The sequence below is a fragment of the Lygodium microphyllum genome, chromosome 3 (genome assembly GCF_053477565.2).
Source record: "Lygodium microphyllum isolate KBCC chromosome 3, Lygodium_microphyllum_v1.1.10, whole genome shotgun sequence".
NCBI classification, from domain to species: Eukaryota; Viridiplantae; Streptophyta; class Polypodiopsida; order Schizaeales; family Lygodiaceae; genus Lygodium; species Lygodium microphyllum.
The window spans coordinates 57,565,753-57,592,195 of NC_141137.1; the positions used below are offsets into that span (position 1 = coordinate 57,565,753).

Genomic DNA, 26,443 nt, shown 5'->3' on the forward strand with positions numbered 1-26,443 from the left:
CTTTTCAGTTTCCCCATCTTTCTTAGTAAAACTCAAATTTATCATATCTCTTTCCCCGCTTATTCTTTCTTGACGAAATTTTATAGCCTCATTGTTGCTTTTCCTATTTGTAACCTTATGAAATTTCATTTCCTCTACACAAACACAAAGTGAGTTTCACATGTTTTATGAGAGTAGAGCTTGTTCTACCAAAGCCCTAAGATTTTCTTCACAAAACTTTATAGGTATATTGTTCTCTTCCATGGATGTTCTATGGTAAAGTTTTATCTCATTTGGACAAAACCTGTGCAAGTCATGTGCATTCTTTGACATGTAATTTCTTTTGTTTTGGTACTCTAGGAGTCTCTTACAATCAAGAACAATGATCTTTTGAACACTCAACTTCTTCTTCAACATCTTAGGGTTTCTATGTAAATAAAGTTACATGTATGTTGTCTTGTTTTTTTGTTGCTATATAGTTAAATTTTATCTCGTTTGGAAAAAATGTATGCAAGTTATATGCATACTGAGATATCCTTTGTTTTTTTACTTGAAGAATCTCCGAGGGTGGAGAACAATGATTTTTAAAAAACTCAACTTCTTCAACATCTTTGGGCTTCTTTGCAAAGAGAGCCACATGTCTATTGTCATTTTTTTCTATTGCTCTATGGTTAAGTTTCAATTCATTTGGACAAAGCCTATGTAAGTTATATATATGCTTTGACTAGAGATTTATTTTGTTTTTGTACTCCAAGAATTTGTCAATGAAGGAACAATGGTCTTGTTATAAGTCAACTTCTTGTTAAACATCTCTAGGCTTCTTTGTGAACAAAATTACAAGTACAATGGTTTTTTTTGAATTTGCTCCATTTAAATTTCATTTCATTTGGAGAGAACATTTGCAAGTTATACATATGCTGATAGTTAACTTTTCTATTTGGTTATTATAGATGTCTTCATAGAGGAAAAACATTAGTAACATACTTGCAGTGGAGGTCTTCAATAGGAAAGATAGTGGTAGTAATTGGATTTGTGATAAGTACTATACGTTGGATTGGATTTTGATGCACCCAAGTACTTGAGGGAGTTTCAAGGTCAGGTGTAAGGATGTTGCAAACCCCAACAAACATTGGAAAGGTATAATTGTAGAGTTCAGAAAAGTGTTTAATGAAAAACAAGTACAATAACGTAAGTGTTGATCCAATATGTTTATATGCACAAATAAATCTCTGTAAATGATGAGAACTACATTGCAAATTATAAATAAAAATTTAATTTTTTAAATTTTATCGTTTTTTATTATTTTGCATCAAACTTTTTTAAAAAAATATTTTGCAGTATTCTAATTTAATCTTATTTTATTGACAGCTCTATATCCATCGACTTGCTTAAATGGCACAATGTGGAATGTTTGAGCGGAAAGTTGCATGTTTGGCATGAAGACATAGGTTCTTTGATCTATGATAATAACTCTACAAGTTAACTTGCGACTCAAAATATCTTTTTTTATAATTTATTGTATGTAGTAGAAAGCCAAAGATTGCAGCATGTCCCATTGTCGCCATTATCTAGTGGGAATGGTTGATTGGTAGCTTAAAGTTGTCACGAGCATGTAAGTCCAAGATAAAATCTGGCATCAATAGTGCTATGAAACCCACCACAGGCCCCAAAGATGTGCATCTTAGTTAGTTTATTCCATTCTCATTGTTTGCACATTTGTTTAGTTCATATGATGTTTTGAAGAAAACAAAGATTACTTATCAATACAAGTGTCCATCCAAGGAATGGATGAGTTAGCTATTGGGTGATTCTTGGAAAGTCAAAAGAACAAATTTTGATGAGACAATTGAGTGCAGGGTCAACCAATCTGTAAATCTTTTTTACTACATTGCATGCCATGATTTAATTGACATAGATCTTGCTTAGATGTTATGTTAGTCACATTTACTTACCATTATTTTTGTTTTTGTTACATATATTTCATCGCTAAACAAACTTTGTGTATTCACTTTTGATATAGAAGATGGTGACTTTTGCAAGGGGAGTGGATTAGCTTGGATTAAGATACCAGATATGAGACACATACAGCTCTCATAGATGTAATTATCTTGTGGAATGGTCATAATCCTTTTGTGGTTAGCGCAGAGAGTCATTGTCCCATTTCTTTTCTGAGATAAGAAATCTAATTAATGTTCAATGATCCCCTCTACAACATCTATTTCAAGTTAGATAATAGAAAAGTTAGGATTCCTAGTGAGCAATCCATGACATGTAAATAATGTGCTTCTCCACCTATCCTCGAGACACTGGAATCCTTATAATTTTTTTTAAATTAAAAAAAATACAATTTTTTTAAACTTTTGAGTAATTTCAATTTTGATCATCTTAGTTTACCATGATCGAAGCGTGTAATAATACATACTATAATTAGTCAATCGTGGTGGTGAAAATCATATTTAAATTGCATGCTGGAGTTTTATAATCTATGGAATATTGTCTTTGCATAATGATATATTGTAGCTCATCTCTTCTACTCATTTCTTAAATTTAAATATTAAATTATATCCAAAGGGATTTTGAAGGTCTTTTAGATTTCTTTTCTTAATTTGTTTATTTTTTCTCTAATGGGAGGATACGATAATGTAGAATGAAGCATTTGTCTGTATGAGTAATTTTAATAGTGAATTTAAAGTATTGAAATAAAGAAACTAAGATAAGAGTTTTAATTTGAAGCTTTAGGGTTCAAAATTTTATAAGAACCTTTACATAAAACCCTAGATACATAAAAGCTACAACTCCAAACTCATTTTCACTCTCACTCTCTACTTCCCTTCCCTTGTGTTCTTCTTCCTTCTCTCTTTATCTGCCATGGCTACCACTCCCACCTTTAGCGCATGGATTAGCTTTACATGCTATGCGCTCATAGGAGACCAGATATACCCTAGATTTTGCATGACCTTGAGTCAAGGGAGCTTGCTTTTCGCTGTAGACCCTAGCTCTAGTATAGTGGAATCATTTTGTGATACAACAGATCCTCTCAGTTAGTCTATTCTAGACTCTCCTCTCAAGTGGGTTCCCATAGATTTTTTGTATAGTCTACATGTTGGATCAAGCCATGCAAAGGTGATAAATCTAGCCTTGGTGCATGTGGAGCAACATCTCCGCGCTAGAGCAATGTCCACCTCATCTTAGGACCATGCCACAATAGATCTCATCGAGCGTGATGCAGTCTTTGCCATATATGTTTTGTGCACTGAGGTGCAAGAGGACAATGACAAAGACATCAATGCACCCTCTAAGCCAGAGCTAGAGTATTTTGAGAGGCAGCTTGAGGAGATCGCTCTCGATCTAAGCATAGAGGCAGCACAAAGCTTGGGCATTGTGCATACACCTCCCTGCCCCCCTGATGAGATGCTAATGAGCGATGAGACACCTCTTACTTCTCTCCATGCTCTCACCATCGAGGGGGTGGAATATCTACTCATGCAAGATGTATTAGAAATTTTGGAGCTAAGATAATAAAAACTATATTGTATCATGGTGCATGATGCACATGATGATTTTATAGATTTTGATATATAGGATGCCCCAGCACATGTTGATGAGGTGGCTCGATATGATGGCACGAGAGTCAATGATATCTTTGCCATTGTGAGTATCTAAGAGTAGATTGAGGATGCAACACCATAGTATGAGATCTCTGATGAGGAGTTTGAGCGGTTGTAAGAAAGCCTTTTTGGTCCTCGACATGACTACATAGTACCTTCTCAGGAGAGAGACGAGGGTGTACCGGTTATTGTGGGAGTAGACTTGGATACTCCATTACAACAACAGATAGATGATACATAGAAGTTAATATTCTTGGTTTCATACAACTTCACCACCAGTAGGACCTCTAGGGCATCAGACCCTCTAGGTAAATTTTCTTCGAGATCGGGTACCTAGAGCACCCATGGCCAGAGGCTCATGTCTGAGGGGGACTTAAGTCCCCATACACACTATGGTTAGGGATACTCTAGGGGACCTGATTATTCCAAAAAAAGTTTACCTAGAGGGTCCTGATGCCCTAGAGGCCCTACTGGTGAAGTTGCACATAAATATGATGTATATATTTTTAGCACACTCCATGCATAGTGAGTCTGACATTGGACTTGTGTGATGCAGGACATTGTCTATATAGATGAGTTTTCATATAGGCAAGGTGGCTGACTTGGTAGTAGCCAAGGAAGGGTGGAAGACTCACCATTGAAGGAGTACATTGGCCAGCTTGTGAGCAACATTATTATATTTCATAAGACATGCTCTTTGGCTTTGGTTGAGAACTTCTTGAAGTTGAGGGCACTAATGAAGGCTGGGCCCTTCAAGACTATCCTGACTAACTCCAGCTTGGAGAAAGTAGTGTTACTTCGATGTTTGAAGCTACTCTACTTATTCACTTGAACTAGGTATGGGATACAGTTTTCCACGGTGGCCCGTGGCATGGTTGCTGGCATTCAAGACCCCAATGTCATTAGGCAGAAACTATTAGGGCAACATGTATTGCTGCCTATGATCAAGAATAGCTCATACCATGGGAAGTGTAGTTTGAAGAAGCCTAGGAGAGAGTAGATGTACTTATTACCAAATGATGTCTCATGATGAATGCAATGCATTTTGTAATCTTTTCTTGAAGTAACGAAAATCAATATTTGTTGGATTTGTGTGCAATGTAGTTTGTGATTCATATCAATTCTCTCTCTCTCTCTCTCTCTCTCTCTCTCTCTCTCTCTCTCTTTCAACAAAATTGATCAAACATATTTAAACACATTTATACATAAGCTTGACTAGTGAAGAACAATAACATCATTTTATATTTTGCCTAATTTACTCTATGTCACTCTATCACTTATTTTCTTAGTTCATCTCACACAATCCTCTCTCTTTTTCCCCCTTCTCCCTCTCTCCTCCCTCCCTCCCTCCCACCCTCCCTCTCCCTCTCCCTCTCCCTCTCCCTCTCCCTCTCCCTCTCCCTCTCCTCTCTCTCTCTCTCTCTCTCTCTCTCTCTCTCTCTCTCTCTCTCTCTCTATGAATTGATGCTTAAGGATTAAATAAAAACTGTGAAGAATAATAACGTCATAGAGATTTAAAAAATAAAGATACCTCCATTATCACTTGATTGCTTGTAGTATAGATTGTTGAAAAGGAAGATATCTTATAGCATAATACTGAAGATGGAGATTGCTTGTAGCATAGTAGACAGAGATTATTTGATTTTAGCAAATGATTTCAAAACCACTACTCAATGCTGCTTCCGAAGAATTCATATGCAAGAAACCATATTTTGGAAAAAATGAGAAGAGTACACAAAATTTAGGACAAAACTAGAGCTTTGAGAGGGAATGAAAAAATGCCCAGAAACAGATATATACTTGTCCAAAAAATATAAAAATTTGCAAGGAAAATCTCGAGTCAAAACTTTGTCTCTAGGTTAAAAATAATCTTTAAATATGATGTGTATGTTATTTTATATTATTTTTTAACTTTTGCCCTTTTAAGAAGCAAGAAGTAGAATGATTCTAATATATTTTAATGTTGAAAAGTCATTAAAGAGTCATATATCAATGATTGGCTCTGCTTTTAGAGAAAGTAGAATTGTATTTTTTTAGTTATGAGGATTTTGAGAAAAAGTGACCTTATTCAAGAGTTTGGGAATAAAATAATAGGTGAAATCTATTGAAAATACAAATATGAGATTTTCTTGATTATAGAAGATATCTGATTATAATATTATTTTGGAATCTCTTTTTAGAGAGAGAGAGGTGAGAGAAACCGCTTAAGGGGCAAAAAAGAGAGTCCATATTTCTCCTAATGGAGGCAACTAAACGCTGCTGGCGATGGTCGATGTGAGGAAGGAGATAAGCATATGAAATGGTGGCTTCTTCTTTCTTCGACGTTGTCTCCTCTTCTTTTGTTTCTTCTTCTTAGGGTTTTGAGATTTTTTTTTGGGGGGAGTGATAGCAAAGTTGAGGAAGTAGAAGTTTCTTTTTCTTATGATGTTACATGGGATTCGCACAAGGGGGGGTTCATGAAAGTCGTGGAAGATAGAAAAGACATCTACGCAATCATTCCATCCAGTCCCTTTTCTGATTGCATCTTCTATTGTTGAAAGTTTAGATGATGAAGCTTTACCTTTCTTTTCTACATGCAGTGCATAGGACCATAAAGGAGACTTGTCCTTTGGCAACTGCTCCATTTGAAGACCATAGACAGTAGCTTCTCGTGCCACCTCTTTCTTCACATAAGAAGAGCATAAAAGAGATTCCTCCAATAATTTCTTCATACCTCCTTTGCCGAAATGTGTTTTAAGTGGTTTCTCTGTATCTCCAAAACATATCATCCTGTCCTTCCAAACCACCAACTTCAATCTTTTCGCCTCTTCAAAGTGTTGACAGTCCTTTCGCTCATGGTCTGGACTATCACACCACATGCAACGATGAACATGATCATTTCTAGAAGAATTCATAGGAGTAGAAGAGGTTGGGGCAGAAATTGGGGTTGGGTTAAGTGGTTGTCGTTCTCTTCTGGTCAACTTAATTTGAAGATCTTTCAAGTTCTTTAAAACTTTTTCCACCATGTCTTCGACAGTCGGTTTGGTGGATGGTCTGACAATCGTAACAAGAATAGGCATAGTCATGGAAGTAGGCATAGACATAGGATGAGAAATAGGAGAAGAAGTGGAAGGAGCAACAGGAGAAGTAGAAGAATTCGAGATAGGAGAAGACATATCTACAAGTGTTTGCATGATGTTTTGCAAGCGAGCCTTCCATCTCCGCCTCTTCATCAATGTGGAAAGTGCATCAATAGTATCTTGCCAACCCGTCTTCAATCCCATAGGCTGCGTATGGTCTTTAATCCATCTTCAATCCCATAGGCTGCGTATGGTCTTTAATCCATCTTCAATCCCATAGGCTAAATGCAGTCTTTAATCCGTCTTCAATCCCATAGGTTGTGTATGGTCTTCAATCTCTCCCAACTCGTCCTGAAGTGCAGGATTAGTCGTTTGCAAGAATAACTCCACTTTCTCCGAGTTTAGGTCTCTTTTCTCAAGTGCATCCAACTAGTTGTAATGTTCTTCAAACTCAGGCAATAAATCGAAAGCAACAAGTCCTTTGTGGGGCTGATAGACCCATTCTCTTAATGTCTTTCACGTAGAAATTCCATAATCTTCTCGAAAATATTCATCTTTGAGTACCTTCTTGAAGACATTCTAGTTTTAGTCTTGCACAAACAAATCAGTCACTTTAACTTGCAAAGCAGGCATGACAAGCCGTAAGAAATAGTTGCTCCAGTTGGTAATAACTCCAAAGAAACGCATCTAGCTTTCAAAAGCTTTAAGATAGGCTGAGACATTGCGGACATCAAATAATTTGTAGTCACTTACCATGGCCTTGATTGCCTTGGTTGCACCATGCGCATGCTCTTATTCTTGATGCATCATTTTTTGTTGATCCAATTCTTGCTGATGTAATTGCTGTTGTTGCTGCATCAATAACTACATCTGCTGATTCTACATCATAATGGCTGAAGAAAGAGTTTATAATAATGTATTCATCTCATTGGTCGAAAAGGAAGAAGTAGTCGATGATGAAGTGGGTGGAGTATTTGAAGAGTCTCCCATCTTGACAATCAGAAGTGACGCTTTTACGTACCAGGTGTTGCACAGGATTCGCGCAAGGGGGGGTTCGTGAAAGTCGCTCGCCACAGGGACGCATAGCAAGATGGGAGCAAAAGATGATGAAGAGTACTTAACTCAAGGCAAATTCACAAAAGAAGAAGTTTAGATCCAAGAGGATTTCTCAAAGTAAGTTCATGAGCTAAGGGTAACTTTTGTTTGAATAAAAAAAATAAAGTCAACATAGATTTATGTTCTCTTCAAGGCACAAGTTTTCAAAAAGACATACTCCTCCAATCATAAATCTTGGACCTTCATTTACGCCAACAAACTCTTGCAAATCTTATTTAGTGCTCTATGGCTCAAGAATCAAAACAAGGTGGTTTCAATATGTTGACACATAAATGATTGAGTTTAGAGCATCAAGAATACCCATCTTCTCTTATAAGTAGCTTCTTCTTCCATGCAATATTTACACCATGGTTGATAATACCACTAGTAGGAAGGAGCGACATAAACCCTCCATAAGATGTCAATTTTTGAAGTCGGCATGGCAGTGGTCAGATTATCAACTACTCTCTTCGATTGTAGTTGGATCATGTGGTTCAGGTGCCAAAGTAACTATTTTCCAACACAACATACCTGAACATCTGAAGGAAGTTTTATGGGAGGCAATTGCAGAAGGACAGTCCCGAACTCACACATCTTGGAAGAAAATTATAGTTTTGGTTGAAGGCATCTACATTATGGAAGGGGAAATGTGCAAGCTGAATGAAATTGTTACTATTTGTAAGAAGTACAAGGCATACATCTACCTTGATGAAGTGCACAACATTGGAGTTATTGGCAAGAATGACAAAGGGATATGCAAACATCTTGGTGTGGACTGAGTTGACATTGATATTATGATGGGTACCTTCATGTAGCTGGATTGAGGGAGCTTATAATATATCTAAAGCATGTTAGTCCAAGTCATCTATATGTGAGTGCTATGTCTCCTCCAATAGTTCATCAAGTGATCTTTGTTTTGAAGGTTATACTTGGTGAAGATGGTTCAGATCGAGGAGCAATGAAACTTGCACAGAATCGAGAAAATAGTAACTTTTTTCAGGGAGGAACTGCAAGTACAAAGAGTAGCTACAATGTGCAAGCGTGGGACTTGTTACAATGACCATGGAGATGCTTCTTGCCTACCATAGACCAACAAGGTGCAACCACCTAGGGATTTTGTTGAAACACCAGCCATCTCCTTCGGATCATCTTTGGCCTTGGAAACTCCTCTTGAATAACCATATTTCCTATCAATTGTGCCCTCGACTATCCCTCTATCTGTACTTGCTCTCTCAATAGTCTCTTCACAGATCTCTAACCCCACATCCTCATCGACTAGCTTGTTGCTACTATTAGGAACCATGCTCTCCTTGGCATATTTTCCCTTCTTGTTAGCCTCCCCACCACCCCCTTCTCCCATCAGCAACCCCTTTCCCACTTTTAGTATCATCAATAGAAGTTGAATCCCCCTTGACCCCAACATCATGTGGCACCACTTCATCAATTGAAGAGGTTTTCTAAGCCTTAGTGTGCTCCACATGTGGAACTTTATCCTTGATTTTCTTAGGTTTAGCAACATAACTCCCATGCCTAGGTCTCGTAGGACATTGCTCACCTTCTCCATAATGTGTAAGTCCTCATACATAGGACTAGTAGTAGAGTCTTGTTCCATCATGTTTCACATTATGTACTTTCTTTCCATCTTTCAGCATAGTAACCACATGCAATTCCAAACAAATGAGCACACCAAATCAACATTGTTATTAGCATGTAAAATAACTACGATGGATAACCATGCCAACTTACTCTTCATATGTGGACACTCGAGGATGAAGTTTCCCATGACATGTGCCACTTTCGAAGAGGGTGAATCTCTTCTCCTGCTTCATACCAGTGATCATTTAGTTGACAAAGTCTATGTGAATATGTTCTTTCTTGCAAGAGGCCTCTAGCTTTTCATATTGTGACTATTAAGTGAAAGAAATAAAGAGGATTAAACTTATAAAAACATAACATCATAGAAGTTGACCACCAAATATCATGAAATTTTTTAATGACTTGCAATATGAAAATTTTCTACTTCCAAACATCATCCAAACAAAACCAAATTAGCTACCAATAAGTACTAAAACTTCCAACCTTAGTACTAGTATCAACCATTGTACCAAAAACAACCACAGACGGATGCATCAACCAAAACCAAGTGTATGTTGAAAGATACCAATAATAATGAGAGGCAACACAAAAAAGAGTCAGTTTCAAAAATAGCATTGGGAATTACCAAAAAATACCAAAGGTACTAAAGAGTACTGGAAAAAACTTAGTACCAAAGGTACTAAAAGATATCAAATGTGCCAAATGCTACTAAATGCTTAGTACTAGAAAAACCTTAGTACCAAAGGTATCAAATATACCAAATTCTACCAAATGCTTCAAGTACTGGAGAGCTTAAAATGTACTAGGGAGTATAAGAACCACCAAAATTTTACCAAAAAAAGTAAGATGCAATAAAAAATATCTTTTTAATAAAACAAACTATAATCCCAAAGTACCAAAAAACACCAAATGTATCCCATAGTTTCAAATGTACCAAATGCACTAGATTTACCTAATGCACCAACGAGCATCAAATGTATTAAACAAGACCATATCAATCAAATACTTTGAGGATTTTTACCCAAGCTAGTCATTATTATACTCTCTAATAAGGGTTTCCAAGTAATAGTAGTACCAAATACTTTGAGAATGTCTACCAAAGCTAGTCACTATCTTTGGGCAAGTTACTGATGAATATATGTGACCATCACATGGGTTCAAAATAAGGTATTTTTAAAATAATTTTTTAATACATTTTTTACATACAAAATGTATAATATAAAGGGATTATTTACAGATTGAATAGGAAAGGTTTATGTTTTATTCAAGAAAAATCCACAAATAAGGATATTTATAAATAGGCCTTGAACACACGTGATGTAGAGGATATATGTATAGTAACTTCCCCGAGGATGGGCCCCCATGTTTAAATTTAGCATATCAATAATCATTATGATCCTCACATGGCTTGAATTGACACTTATTATACCTAGTCACACCTACTTAAGTTGGCATAGTTATAGTGCCAATCAACTATTATAATTAGTTATACACAATTTGACTTTGCATACCACTTTCTTTTAAAAATGTTATTATCCATACTTTGTGTATATTCTTTACTGTGAGAAAGAGGAAAGAAAATCTAGTAAGAAAACATTTTAAACTCCATCTCTCTTCTTGTATTATTCATGCATGTTTTATGTGTGTTTGTCTTTGGCACTTGATTATTGGTAGAAAGACTTGAGCAAATCCCCCCTTCCATTTCACGATTCATCACATGGTATAAGAGCTACACCACTGAGAGAGGTTAGTTTTGGAGACTAAAGTAAAGAAGAATGGTGCGCAGATCGGACGCAGGTAGCTCTCGTAGTGAATTCCCAAAGATCCCCAAGAACAAAGCACTCTACTTTTTAGCACAAAGACCAATGTAAAAACAAGCACGACATGAGACAAGAGACAAATTGGGTTGAATCTCCCCCATGCCTTGTGTGAGCGCTTCACAAAGCATGTATTTAATATATATTTTCAATCTTTTTGCTCAAAAATAGCCCAATTACAAAAATATGACAAGCTTTTAGCTTTTGAGTTTGCTTTCTACCACAAATAGGAAAATAAAGCTAATGGACGGTGCCCAAAGAGTCTGGCACGCCCAATCTCAATGTCCAAATAAAAATAACATATCCAGGCGCATAAGCGCATACAAAATAATAATAAATAGTCGATGTCTGTATAGACATAATCAAAATATAGGCGTGGCGCCTATCAAAATATATCCAAAGGTCGGAAACCCGCTAGACTCCAATGCTTTCCTCCGCCACTGCTGCTATCTCTACACATCAACTGAAGCATTCACAATCGTTAGTAAAATAACACAATTAAACCGACAAAAGTGAATACCTAGCAGTCTTCAGCTACATAAATAAATCAACTGGTTAGAAATAAATCCTAACCTTAATTTATTACGAGTGCGCACTCTAAACTCATAAACGTTTATTAATTTAATATGCATTTTGCGGAATCACCCGCTATGGAATCACCCATGTACACACTAAATTAATGAAACGCCCGAAAAGGACAGGCGTCCCCATCAACTTCTCGCACAAAGAATCCTCTTTGCGTATGAGCCCCGGTCATCTAAGTTTACGGAATCCACCGTAAAACCTCACAGAATCCACCGTGGAATATGCCTCCTGGCATCATACATCCTCTTTTGCGTATGAGCCCCGGTCATCTAAGTTTACGGAATCCACCGTAAAACCTCACGGAATCCACCGTGGAATATGCCTCCTGGCATCAAAGAAGGAGCAAGAATTTGAGCAAATAAGAAATGAATAAGAATCTCTTCAATAGATTATATGTAAATTCTCTTGTATGAGCTTCATTATTGAGAACCATACATGGAGAGGTTTAAAAAGATATACATGGTTGAGAATGACTTGACCAAGTCTAACCCTCCCACATGATTCATGACATGGTATTTGAGTTACACCACTAAGAGAGATTAGTTATGGAGACTAAACACTACAAGATACATGCCTCATATAGACATTCAAAGTGATGAAAATGTTATTAAAAAAAATTTACCCCCGTCATCGCTAAAAATGTCGATATTAGCGACGCCATAGAACCGTTGCTATAAGCATCACTATGGATGTCGATATAAGCATCGCTATGGATGTCGCTATCATGCAAATAGTGATGCCCATAGCGACGGTTTGTGGCGCAAACTATGATGCTAATAGTGATGCATGTAGTAAATTTACGACGCTAATAGTGATGGTTACAGAGAAAAAAAAGTTGTCGCAAGGCAGCAAGCTGCCCTACCACAAATAGCACTCATACAAAAGAGTTATAGTAAAGTGTACAATGCTCATCAAAATAAAGGCAAAGTGTACTTGAATCCATAAGAGTGATACATAAAATAAATACAAGATCGTGTAATGAAAGTAATTGTAGAATCATGGCAAGATACAAAGGATTATAATAACACAGTGCATAGAAAATTCCTACATAAATCACATGACCAAAAAAGAAGAGGATGTACGCTCCATGGATCCAAGGGCAAGCTATAGATCCTCGCTACCCGAAAGCTTGTCCCAGCGCAAAGGAGCATCGAATGGACTCTACAAAAAAAGAAACAACTATATATCAATCCACCATACAATAAATGCATTTTAATTAAAATGAGTAATTATGGACAAGAAAGATGAGTGACTTACTGGGCCACCGCATGCATACAATCGGTTGATCAATGCAGTGAGACCATGTCTCTCTACATATCAAGTCTCTAGGCCAATGGAATCACGGTTTGTAATGGAGTGCTGCAAAGAAAACAAAATACAATTATTAGAAACACGGTTGTCAGTACAAGGGATATTGCAAAAATATAAGCGAGAAGAACAAAAGAAAAACTTACAAAGTCCTCCACTTAAGTCCTATGGCCGCCACTCCCAAGATGATGGACCACTCCTGCCTCTAGCCATGCCCTCGCGGCCTCGCGCTGCTATCTCCAACGTCCTAGAGAATCTGTAGTCTCCTCCCTGAGTCGGCACCAGTCATCTGTATCTAGCCACTCGAACTTTGAGGCCCCACTCTTAAGTGCCTTGCATGTGTCCAATCGTCTGTGTGACATGTACGCACACATGCACTCCATCATCGAGCATGTGGAAAATCTATCTACTCTAATGGGTATCGGAAACTCCTTATGCAAGGATGCTACTATGTAGTCCTTGCTCACCTCTAGTATGTTCTTCCAATGATCCAAGACATTGTGCCAAAAAACTTGTTGGCACAACTCTCTCATATGAGCCATCACCCTCCTCTCCTCATCATTCATGATGACAACTCCTATCCTATCATCTATAAGGTATCCATACCCCTCTAGGGTATGTCTAAGATGTGTCATCTTCCACCTACGACCATGCTCCTGGCCATATCCAGTAGACCCCTGTATATCTAGTGTACTTATGGGGTGGTATCTCTCGAAGTACCACCCATAAGGGTACCACCTGTGGATGTTTGAGAAAAAGCTGGAGTGACTGGAGTAGACGTCCCCATAGGTGTGAGAAATCTCATAGGTGATGCAACTCCAGTAAAATGATGAGATGGAGACACTGCATTGGTACCTCCACAACAAACACCTGAGCCACACTCTCTCAAACATGCATGAGAGCAAGGAGAGCACCTGTATCTCGAGCCAACTACCGGCTCACTGCATCCACATCTCTGTAGCATCCCAGAACCACTTTCTCTGTTCAGTCAAGTCTGGAGCATCGACCTCGTCCACTGGAAATGGAAGCATTAGAGCATACTGAACTAGATCTAATAGAATATCCTGATGGTGTCCGAGACAGCTCCTAGTCTGCAATATCTCTGAATCGAGCCATCTGATCTGGAGACATATGTGGGAAGATCTCCTGTAGCTCCTCATCGCTCATCCCTTGACTCATCGTGCGGATCCAAATATCCACAAAGGTCACCTATACAAACAAAAATTGATGTTAGCATAATCAATATAAATCAAGCAAAGCATGATAATATAAATATTTTAAAAATGCTTACTTAAAATGCATATCTTATGTATCCTCATAAGCGATTTATCAATGAATTAAGTAGGTTGATTCTCCAAGTATGATGTACCCTATGGTCCCATGTCAATTTCCTGACACAACTCTGCATACACTGGAAGGATGATAGAAACATCACCAAGAAAGATGAGCCCACCTTATTCTCAAAGAATTCTTGGTCTCGTCTTTCCATCATTGTTACCCGATTTTGACTCCTCTACATGCTCCAAGATTTTGGCAACCTCCACCCCTTGTAATATCAACCCCTCTATTTGCATACTATCCCCATCTACATTGGGAACATTTCTTTCATCATATACTCTCACACTTCGGGGAGTTGAAGGTACAACATATCACCATCGAGGTTATCGAGGGTTTGGATAGAAAATTACCTGTTCAAAATCACGTATAAGATAGATTTAACTTTTGTGACATGTACCATGTCGTAATAAAATTAAGAAAAACATGAGTTCATGCACCTATTCGTAATGGGCCAGCAATACAAATGTGTCACGCAAATCCATCCATGTTTTATAAAAATCTATTTCGAGAAATCCAGATGGACCTCGTCGAAATATTACTCTAGTTCCTTCAAGTACCACTTTGAACCACTGCACATTGAATAAGATCATGGAGAAGCTATGGTAATCCACTGTGATAATACTTTGCAAGTTCCCAAAATACTCCATCTCATCTATAATGGTGTTTGAATCCATTACTCGTCTTCGGCTCTCTTCCTTGAACTTTGACATGATACCACAATCCGTTGTGGAGTGTATTTTTTCGATATGCTCCACATAGAAATGCCGTCCGTACGACCACGCTGCACTGTATATTTTGTACTATACATTGAAATAATTAATTAGTTGTCACATATAAAATCTAGATATGAAAAACCCTAAACACGTCGTCACCTTTGGACTACATCCCCTTGAGAATTTCTACTCCTCAGTTGAGACCTCCACCCCTTCGCGAGATGCTGCAGTCAAAGCTCCATGCAACCATCACATTGACATAACTGCGGCATCTCCTCCATGTCCTTGGGATATCAAATTGGTCAATGGCATGTACTACATCAAAATTTAGATCGTGCTTCTTTCCAATTTTTTGTGGCTTGCTCATAGCTTGTGAGCCAGGTCTCCATCGAGGAATGGTGCAACATAAAAACACGATTCACTTTCTCCTCCATCGCAGCATTCATCCTTTTTCTTCCTACCCCATTCCCAACCAACACATCTCTGGTCAATATATCATCATCCTTCATTGATCATAGCATACTATTGTCTAAATCCACTGTTGGTAGCCACTATGAAATATGCACTAATGCCTCAAACACCAACCAACCTTCAGCCATGCTACCTTCTAGCCGAGCTCATTGTCACACAAAGCCTTTTATTGTTTTCATGAAGCACTCCAAGAAGAACATCCATCACATATGGACAGGTCCCGCAATCTCCACTTCCTCTAGGAGATGCACCAGAAGATGGATTTGTATCGTGAGCATGTTGATTCAATAGAGATAGATAGTCTTCACTCCTCAAAGAGACAGACAATCTTCACTTCTCAAAGAGACAGCCAGTCTTCACTTCTCAAAGAGACAGACAGTCTTCACTACTCCCCGCCTTGCAGATTCAATAGAGCATGTCTGATCTCCTTCTGTGAGATCAATTGCACTAAATTTGACAATCTGTAAATCACCCCACATATGTTTGGAGCAAGGCATCCCGCGATCGTGATCGGCAGTACAAATTGCCACAAATGAAGAAGCATTATGAACAATGACTAGACTCCAAATAGCAAAATATGCAAGTCATTTACAATCCATTCATAGTACAAACCTAACATATCTTATGCCAATCATGGGATTTTAGCCCCTGATAATTGGTCGTCTTTAGAAAACACGGACTTGAGAGAACACATCATACTCATAAAAGTGCTGATAGACTTGATAATTTACTTCTCAATGCGCTCTTCTTTAGTGAAAAAAACCCAAGGAGCGTGAGGTAGTTGCAATCGACCATCAACACTCGACTACGGCCAAAGTGCCACCATCTTCCTACCTCCTTCAAATCCATTTGTGCCCCTGCAGTGTCTCTCTTTCTTGTGATGTGGTCCCACAGTAAGCTACCCATAGTCTTAAAATTATGCATGGGATCCAACAAGTGCTTGATCTGTAAGTGGGTCCAATATGGCAACTCATAGAAAACTCAAAACCGTCACATTCCGTTTCGATGCGACTCCATGTGGACCATTTTTAGCTTGTACAAGCTTCGGGCATTCATTCGTATTGGAGGTCATCCAAGAAAACATTTCATTAGTTCATGACCCTCTGTCAAGAAAGCAACATGTCCTTGATATACTATCTTCTTCATGGTTAGTGACCTTCGAGAGTCTAACTATGGCCCACACAATGGACATGCATGATAACCCAAGGTAACCAGACCTATCCCAACACCTCTATCTAGTGACTACAAACTTGAACGAGCTATGATAGATATTACAATGAGAACGGAAGTCTACTTACCTGAGCACTCCCCGAATCCTGGAAAGTCATGCATGGTCCACATGAGAATGGCTTGTATATCGGTGGACCATCAACCATTGCACTTGCTCATATCTTCCACGGTGACCCCCTTCTCCCACAAAAACTTAAGCTCATCGACTAATGGACAAAGATATATGTCCATATTCTTAACTTTGTAGCAGCCAAGAATGAGCAAACTAAGGATGAGGTGTCCTTTCTTCGGAGAAAGCCATGGAGGGATGTTGTAGTTAACAAGGAATACATGCCACACAGTGTAAGAAGTTGAGCACAGACCAAATGGGTTCACGCCATCCATAGCAAGACCAAGCCAAAGATTCCTTGGCTCTTGGGCAAAGCTTGGAAAGGTAGAGTTAATGTGGATCCATGCGTGTGAATTTGTTGATATTCATTGGACTCCATCTGTGGATCTATTCTACGCATGCTAGGTTGTCAAGCTTGCCATGCTGGTTGTACAAAACATATGATGTATACGAGAGATAAGCAGAAAGTATCTAAGAACTTTTTGAGGGACGGTTTGCCCTTTAAGTCCTATTGATACCTGTAAGAACCACACTTTGGAAATTTCTCCATAGCCTCGTATTCTTCTCAAAACAGTACGCAATAATTGACACATGCATGGATGTTGTTGTAGTTCAGGCCAAGCTTTCGTAAAACATGTTGCACATCATCACGAGACTCAGACATAGTATTTGCAAGTGGTAATATATGATACTTTAATAAGCTGAAAAGAAATCATAAAACACATTGAAAAAGCACAATTTTTATTTATGATGGTGCCAAAAAGAAATCAAAGAAGAGTACGTAGAAGGTACCTAAATAACTCGGTCACACTCGCATCTCTCCACCCGTATTTTGCTTGCACACTAAAGAGTGCAAGTAGTGTCTTCAAGCAAGTTACTCGGCACCCATGATATAATGGTGTGGATGCTTCCTCTCTAAGAAAATCAAATGTCTCAACATCCATGGGTATCAATGCATCAATCATTGCCTCCATCTAAGGCTCCAAGATTGTAGGAAATTCTAAAAGACTGCATGTCTCCTTTGGTATTGACGATATAGATTGGGTAGTGCCTTCCAAGTGGTAGATTGGCCGCAAAAGGTGCACTCCTCCTTGGGATGATACGTCACCTCCATTGACGAAGGAAATTCGGTATGGCAGCCTCTATACTATGCCAAACTCCCTTCTGCCACAAAGTGAATGAGATAAGGGCACCACCTAGTCATGGAAGAGCAGACTAGGATGCTATGCAAGAGGAAAAGGAGCTTGTGAGGGAGAAGAGAGGAAAACTAAGAGAGGATGTGTGTGTGTGTGTGTGTGTGTGTGTGTGTGTGTGTGTGAGAGAAAGAGCTAGAAAAAATAGATGAATCAATAAAACTTAAGAGGGCACAAGAGATGGAGAACCCTCAAGACATAACCAATATACACAATATGGACACCAATAGCATGGGCTTATTACACTGTAGAGCATACATAAGCTCTAGTAAGGGAATGAACTGCATAAGCTCATGAGAGAGAATGGGGAAGGCTCAATAGGGCTGAAGAAGGCCTCTTGGCTCTCTCTTGCAAATTACAAAGGAAAATGCCTCTTTATATAGGCCTTGAGGGTGTTTAGGGAGAAGGTTAAGATAGAATAGGAATTAACACCACTAAAGCTGCATTAAGGCGGTTCCACCAATGTGGAAGCTCCATCTAGATGTTTTGTTGACCAATTTTATACTTAATCAAGTTCCATCATAGGTGAGTTGTCTCCATTGTCCCTCCCATAGCTTGAGTCCAAGAGCTCTCCTATAAAAAAATATATAGAATCTTCATAAAATAAGATCATATCTAGCAATAATGGAGAGAGAGTAGTGAGAATTCATACATTACTACTACAATTAAGGATGATTTGAGGGTGATTTAGGAGGGGAATTCTAATGGTTTATTATCTTGAGAGAGAGGAGAAGAGAGGGAAAATGGTTGGGAGTCTAATGAATGATGTTTTATGGAAGTGTTAAGTGTGGAGAAAAAAGTGTGGGTGTGTATAAAATTGGGAGGTGGTCTCTACCGCAATTGGAAAAAGTTGGCGTCCACCATTTTGGCTATATCTCCTGATCCGTAGCTCCAAAAAATTATAAGAAAATACCAACCAAAACTTTGACTCACGTGCTACAACTTTCATGTTGAATAGTTTTTTTGGATCGGAGTGGAAGTATTTTTAAAAAATCTTACAAAATCATGTGCTTGATTTTTCTTCCACTAATGCTTTCAAGAGGGGTCCCATTTGTTTGAATTATCATAAGGCTCCAAAGCCATGACATTATGAGCCTTACATGCCCTTTGGATGGATCCAAATCCATTTCATGTCTTTTCTTTTCACATTATGCATTTTCCCTTCACCTTCCTCCATTGATCTTTACTCTTCAACCCCCCTTGGTAAACCCGTCCATGAAATATTTCCATCCAGTGATTTCTTGGATTTCCCAAGAGATTGTTCCCACCCTCTTCTTTATTTCAAACCTCCAAATGTATAAAAATCAACAAAGTGTTAGACAAATATTTTTTTGTGATTTTCTCGGATCATATAGCCTCCCCCCCCCCCCAACCTGGCTACAGGTATTTATGCCTCTAGAAACTCTTTGATATCTTGAGCTGACCCCACCCTGATGTGATAGGGTTTTAAGCGACATCCATTTACCCTGGTCTTGTGCACTTTTCCCTCAATGTCTTGAAGTTTGTAGGAGCCATTGTTGAATTTTTTTGTGACCCAAAACGGTCCCTCCCACTCGTAGAGAAACTTGCCATCCTTTCTTTTATGAAAGCAATTGTCATATCGAAGCACTAAAGATCCCTCCTTGATTTTTATCTATTAGCTTCTTGTTGAACTTTTCTCTACACTTCTCAGCTTCCTGGGAGTAGTGGTTGATGGCTTCTTCACGATTCAATTGTAGCCTCTCTAAGTCCAGTAATCTTTGATGTAACTTCTCCTTTTGAGAGCCTACTGTGCCACCTAATACCTGAAAGCTAGCTAATTTCACCTCAATAGGCAAAAGAGTCTCTTGTCCATAAACTAGATGAAAAGGTGTGAACCTTGACATGGTTTTGAAGGAGGTTTTGTAAGCCCATAGAGCTCCACTAAGGTGCTTGTCCCAATCCCGGGGCCTTGAATGTACTTGTTTGCTGAAGATTTTACAAATCATTCCATTTACCTTCTCCACCAATCCATTGCATTGCGGATAGTAAGGGGTAGAGTGTCGTCATTGAATATTTAGCTTTTGCATGAGTTCACCCATCACATTAGCTCTAAACCTTGGTCCTCTATCTGATAGTATTTCAAGAGGGGTACAAAACCTACAACAAATGTGGTCAAAGATGAATTTACTCACTTTCTTAGCAGTGATTCTTCTAGTTGGCATAGCCTCGGCCCATCTAGTCATGTAATCTACCCCCATGATAATATACTCTTTTCCTGATGGAGTGCGTGGTAGAGGCCCTATGGCATCAATTTCCCACTTCTCAAAAGGGTCCATAGACCTTGATTGGGGTTTGGGGTTTTGCTATGAGCCATCGTGGTCCTAATTTCTAACATTCTTCACATGTTTGATACCACTATTTGATATCTCGGTGTAGACTGGGCAAAGTAAAGCCGGCTTGTAGAACCTTTCTACTTGTGATGTCATGTGCAAAGTGGCCTCCACACACATCATCATGGAAAGCTTTTAAGATTTCTTCAATTTTTCACTTTCCTAAGCATACCATCCTTACCAAGACAATATAAACTATCATTTACCATGCGATATCTTCTAGCCTTCCAAGCTAGCCACTGTCTTTCTCCCTTAGTCAGGTGTTTGGGAGCTTCTCCTTGCTCTTAGAGGTGTATAATATCTTCTAAGTCTTCCTTGCCTTGCTGAAGTGGGGATTTGATAGCCACTGCTCCCACCATTGACTCATTCAGTGGGGGTTTGATAGCCACTGCTCCCACCATTGACTCATTCAGCTTTGATGATGGTAGATGGTCGGCATCCTTGTTCTGGTCTCTTAGCACATGATGTACAAGCCTCCCTAAATCTTCTCATAAGAGATTTGGCCTCTCTCATTTTACTAGAGAGGTTTGTATTTCTGCATGCCCATGTACCTTACATCTACCTTACCAATACCATGGGGTCTCCAAAAGCGTTCAACCTCTTGATTGAATTACTAAGACACCAACAAAGACCATGAATTAAAGCTTGATATTCTGCCTCATTGTTAGAGTGAAGACCTTCCAAGATGATTCCTTCACCATAGATTTTCTCCCCTAAATGAGAGAAAACAACAATGCATGCGGCTGCCTTATCCTTAGTTCTCTTGTATGCACCATCAAAGTAGAGGCTATAAGCATCTACAAGAGTCTTTATGGATGGGGACGGTGGAAGGTCCTTTCTTTTCACCCTAAGATTTTTCTCATAGCACCTGTTTGTCAAAATATCAGCCATGCATGCTCGAGTTGTTTTTTCAACATGCACTGTATAATCAAACTTTTGAAGCCAGACCACCCACTTTGCTATTTTTTCAGAGATTTCCATATGTTGTAGTGTATAGGGAAACATATTCTCCATAGTGATGATCATAGACCTCTTTGGAAGCAAATATGGCCGAAATTTGGTTACTGCAAATATGAGGGCCAACACTAGTTGTTCCATGGATGTGTAAGCCTTCTCTAAGGCTTTCATGAGGCGGCTGGCAAAATACACAGGCCTCATGAAGGATATTTTTGGATCTTTTTGTAGGAGAGCAGCACCAATGGCCTCTTCTCCCACGCTAAGGTTTACAAAGAATGTTTCTTCCCAATAAGGCTGGAGGATTATAGGAAGTGATCCCAATATTTTCTTTATCTCCTTAAAATGTCCTTCACTTTGTTCACTCCACACAAGTATTTCTTGGCGTGTCAGTTGCTGCAAGGGATATATGGCCTGAGAGAGTAATGTATAAATCTACCCAAATATCTTAGCTTTTGTAAGAAGGAGACTAATTGTTTGATGGAGATTGGGGAAGGTAGAACTAGCAATGTTTCTACATTTTTTGGATCTACGACAATTCCTTCAATTGACACTACATGCCCTAGTAGTGTAACCTTACTTTCCCCAATGTGACATTTATCCTTATTAAGTTGTCCACCCAATCTGGCTAAGTGAGTAAATCCTTCATCAACCTTGTGTAGATGTATGTTCCTTGAGCTATAAATACAAAAGTCATCTATGAAAACCCTTATGGGCTTACCAAAGTAAGGTTGGAAGACCATATTCATGAATCGTTGAAAGGTTGCTGGGACATTTGTGAGACCAAAGGGCATGACCCGAAAGACAAAACAACCCCATGGTGTAATGAAAGTGGTCTTCTTTTAATCCTCCTCTGCAATGTGAATCTGGAAGTAGCCAGAGTAGCCATCAAACACTGTATACCGCTCATGTCCCGCTACTTCATTCAAGATTTCATCCTAAAATGGGGAGATGGAAGTGGTCCCTCTTTGTTGCAGCATCATTTAGTGGCTTGTAATCTATGCATACTCGCCAGTTACCATTTTTCTTTGGCCTCACTACTACTGGGGAGACCCATTCTGAATCTTCCACTTGGTATATGAATATTGCATTCAAGAGTCTCTTCACCTCAGTCAACAGTGCATCCTGTTGCACAACTCCTAGTCTTCTCAATCTTTGTACTATAGGTTTGCTTCCTTCTTTGAGTTGGATGTGATGCTTCACTACAGTGACACCTGTAATGTGAGTATAATCAGAAATAAACAATGATGCATGATTCTTGAGAACATTCACATAACCCTCTCGTTATTCATCCTTTATATCCTTGGATATCATCTTCTCTAGGCTAGCATCCCACACATCTTCTCCTTGGATTCTTGGGTTGTCTTTAGATGATGTAGGTTCCTTTAAGGTGATGCCCATAACTTTGAGAGTGCTATCACTCTCTCCACTTGAGCTCTCTTCCTCTTCTACCGATGAGAAACATCCACTTGAGCTCCACTCATTGGTAGATGTTTCTAGTTCAAGGTTCTCTTGATGCCCACTCTTCAAGTTGTAAACCACCTTTTGATCGTGGCCACCCACCTTACGTGGCCTCAACTCCAAATCCCCTATTGCCCAATCTTGCCTAGATCCGATGCCCATAAGCCAAGGTCTCCCTAGGATGAGGGGATATCCTTCTCTCTTTATTGGCATCACATAAACATCCATTGCTACAGTGATTCCAAAAACAGAAACTCTCAAAGCCTTCACTACACCCACACATGTGACTGCATCGTTGTTGGCCATCTTTGCCCTAAAGGTTGAGGATTCCATTACTTCTAAACCTAATTGATGCATAAGCTTTTCTGTCATGACACAAACCTCTGCTCCACTATCGATGTATGTTTTTCGAATCCGTTGACCTTTGATTTGAGCCTCCACTAAAGGCACTATATCTTTGAGGCCATATGCCTTGATTGCACTAACCATTTTACCTTGCCTTGCCCTTGTGCTTACCATTTTTTACCATTGTCGTCGTAGCTTTGGAGAGGCATGAAGTAGTTGTGGCCAAGTAATTTTTGGCCCTTGAGAGCTCACATCTGCTATCAAATCATAAGGTTCTGTCTAAGAACCCAAAGGGAAGTCGGAGATATCAATTTTAGACCTAGTTTGAGTCTTCCTTTTCTTCCCTTCATCTCTAGGTGCCCGTGATGTACTTGGCTCACTGATTGCTTCCTTGCTTGCCTCAGTTTGGACACGTACTCACTTGATAGGCATGGTCTCTACTACATCTACCTTCATCTTACCTCTCGCTATTTCTTCTTAGAGCCTTCTATCCCTGACCACCTCCTCTCTAAGCAATAGGCGTTTAGACTCATTACTTTGAAAATGCACCAAAATAGCAACATGCAGCTAATCTCCTAAGACGGACAACTCTGAAAATGCAAACGAGCCAATTTCATGACATGCACCAATCCTTATCTATCGTTCAAAGAGATAATTTATCAAATGTACTTTTATCACTACCCATGAATTAATGATAAACGTAAAATGCATCCTCCCTATGGAATTAATCGTGTTTAAAGCATTCCTTATATGTGGGATTAAATTCTTCAAACTTGGGCTTGTGGATCCCCGGTGATGTCCACGTGTAAGTTCGGGGAGGAACCTCCCATGGGTGTGCCTTGCGTCTTCTTGGGAGCCATTGTAGATGTGGTTACAGACTCTGTGGATTCCCTCTAGCCTTTACTCTCGCTCTCCGAGCCTGTCTGGAGGTCGATACCTTCTCCTCGCATAAGAGTTAGAGTTTTTCAAACCCGGTTTTAAATCCGAGGAAGGCCACGTAGGAACAAGGCCTATATCCCTTATCCTTGGAAGCTTCTTAAAGAATCTTTTAAGAAGCTTCTGATGTTGAGCAGGGCCAACGTGGAAGAGGGAAAGGCAATGATTGGAAGGATTATTGTGACGGATGAAGGGGGGATTATGGTGTTAATGGTGCACACAGTCGTGGCGTCCTAGCAGACTGGCGTAGTAAGGCGGCGTTCTTCAAAGGCAGGCAATGGGTAGCATGGCGCTGGCGGCAGTCTTTCTCCCTTCGATTCCAGTGCAGCAGCCTCCTACTCTCCTCTCCCTTCGATCCCACCAGCACGGCAGCCTCCCTTCTCCTGTCCAATCCTCCCCTCCTTTGTCCACGGGGGGGTCATATAGCCCAAGGAAATGCCTAGTGCTTAGGGCAAAGGGATAAAATTGTTAAGTGTATTTCTGACTGGACATGGAAAGAATAAGCGTATGTCACATTTTAGGAAATATCTTCCTTGTAATGATTTGCATGAGCAAAAGTCGTTAACACCCGTAGGATGTTATCCGAAAAAGAATTGCAGAGCACGAAAATGATTTTATGGACTTGCATGTGGCATATGCTTGTAAAATGGAATAAGTCAACACTAGTTCTACAATATTCACTTTGCATGAACTTCACTAACTACATTGTAGTTAGGAAAGGGTTACATGTTGCATCTTCATCGTGTGTAAATTTCATTTCATCAAGTTGCATTTAGAAAAGATTGCATGACCTATCAAAGCATGAAACTCAATTGCCTAGACAAAAGGTTGTAGGCATGATTCTTTGATGTAAGCCCTAGTAGATCCTATGAAAGTTATTCTACAAATTATCATGCGTTTTGACTTTAGTAAGAAAAGATAGGGTTATTGCGAACCTTGTGGTGCATCGCAGGTTTACATGTATTGTGACGTCTTGAAATTATTCACACCTTTAGAACAAGCTTAGCACCTCTAGGAAAGGATAGTCCTTGTCGTAAGACAAGTAGTTCAATTTACCCAGATCATTTGTGGTATTATAACCATTAGGGATTCGTATAGGCATAACTAGTCAATACGATAAAAACCTCAAGTACTAGCTAGGGCTTGGCACGTCAGGAATGCAGCCAAGTATCATACTTGGACACCAAGTCGAAGCCCTCAAACCCAAACGTCCTACCCACATTCACGGAATGTTTGGGTCAATTGGACGCTCATGCAAACAATGATCTAAGGGTTCTACCCTAAGGAATCGTTCGAGCTAATGCTAAAACTCGGATTGAGTTTGGAAACCCCAGGACCGCTAGTACAATTAGGATTGGGTTGGGTAAGAAGACACCCTAAACCTTGCTTCTTGTCTAAACATAAATTCCTTGACCAGGAAATGCCGTTCAATGGGTCAAATGATCCCATGAGATAGATGCGACACTTGTGCAACAAGTTGCAACATCGCATGGCCTTGTGGTTTAATCACAAGATAGATTTGCCATTCCTTGGAATGAGGTTGGCTGGTTCTAGCGCAAGTATAACTTGCAAGAGGATGAGTAGTCATCCTGCTACATCACCTTTCTTGGGTTGATTTGCCAAGTTAAGGGAAGTTATGTATTTGCTTGGTAAGCAAAGGATCAATCAAGTTAGAGCGACATGGTCGCCAGGATTTACTATTAATTTATGAAACCTAAGGTATTGGTTAATTTGGGTTGACAGGGTATGACCCTAACCCAAGGATATAGGGGTAACAAAGAAACCCTTGGGGATCTTGCCAAGTTGCAATCGATCCCGGATCGAATGTTGGACGCATTCAGAGATAAGGATTCACTCCTTAGCAGTTGGCCAAATAAATGACCACTGGATTGATTGTGCTTGTAACAGTTTAGGAGCACTATTTGCATTGTTTGCTCAAGGAACTAAAGGATGGAAAGATAATTAATGCTTCAGGTTGAAGGCCTGAAGGGAGAGGCAGTATCAGTTACCCCTGACTGTCTGCTTGACCCTAACAAGGGGGTTGTTAGCCACGCTGGGAATGTGGACCGAACCCGCCGCATGAGGTCTCTCCGTTGGGCACTACTTGGAGCAGGAGGACGCTTGGGTGCCAGGGTGGCTCTGGCCGTAAATCCCTTGCCTTTCGGGCCCTGCACAAGAGGCCAACGCGACTCGAGATTGGATCTCGAGGCCCGCATACTAGTCTATGGGCAGAATCTTGGATTAATAATCCCTGTGGATTGTTGGATAGCCTTCAGGCGGATTATGGATTAGCCT

The 26,443-nt window shown here is 39.5% G+C and overlaps 1 pseudogene; it reads left to right on the forward strand.

The window, feature by feature from the left end:
* Window positions 1-8,109: 8,109 nt before the first annotated feature.
* LOC148038381 (long chain base biosynthesis protein 2c pseudogene) lies at window positions 8,110-8,801 on the forward strand (annotated as a pseudogene).
* Window positions 8,802-26,443: the final 17,642 nt, after the last annotated feature.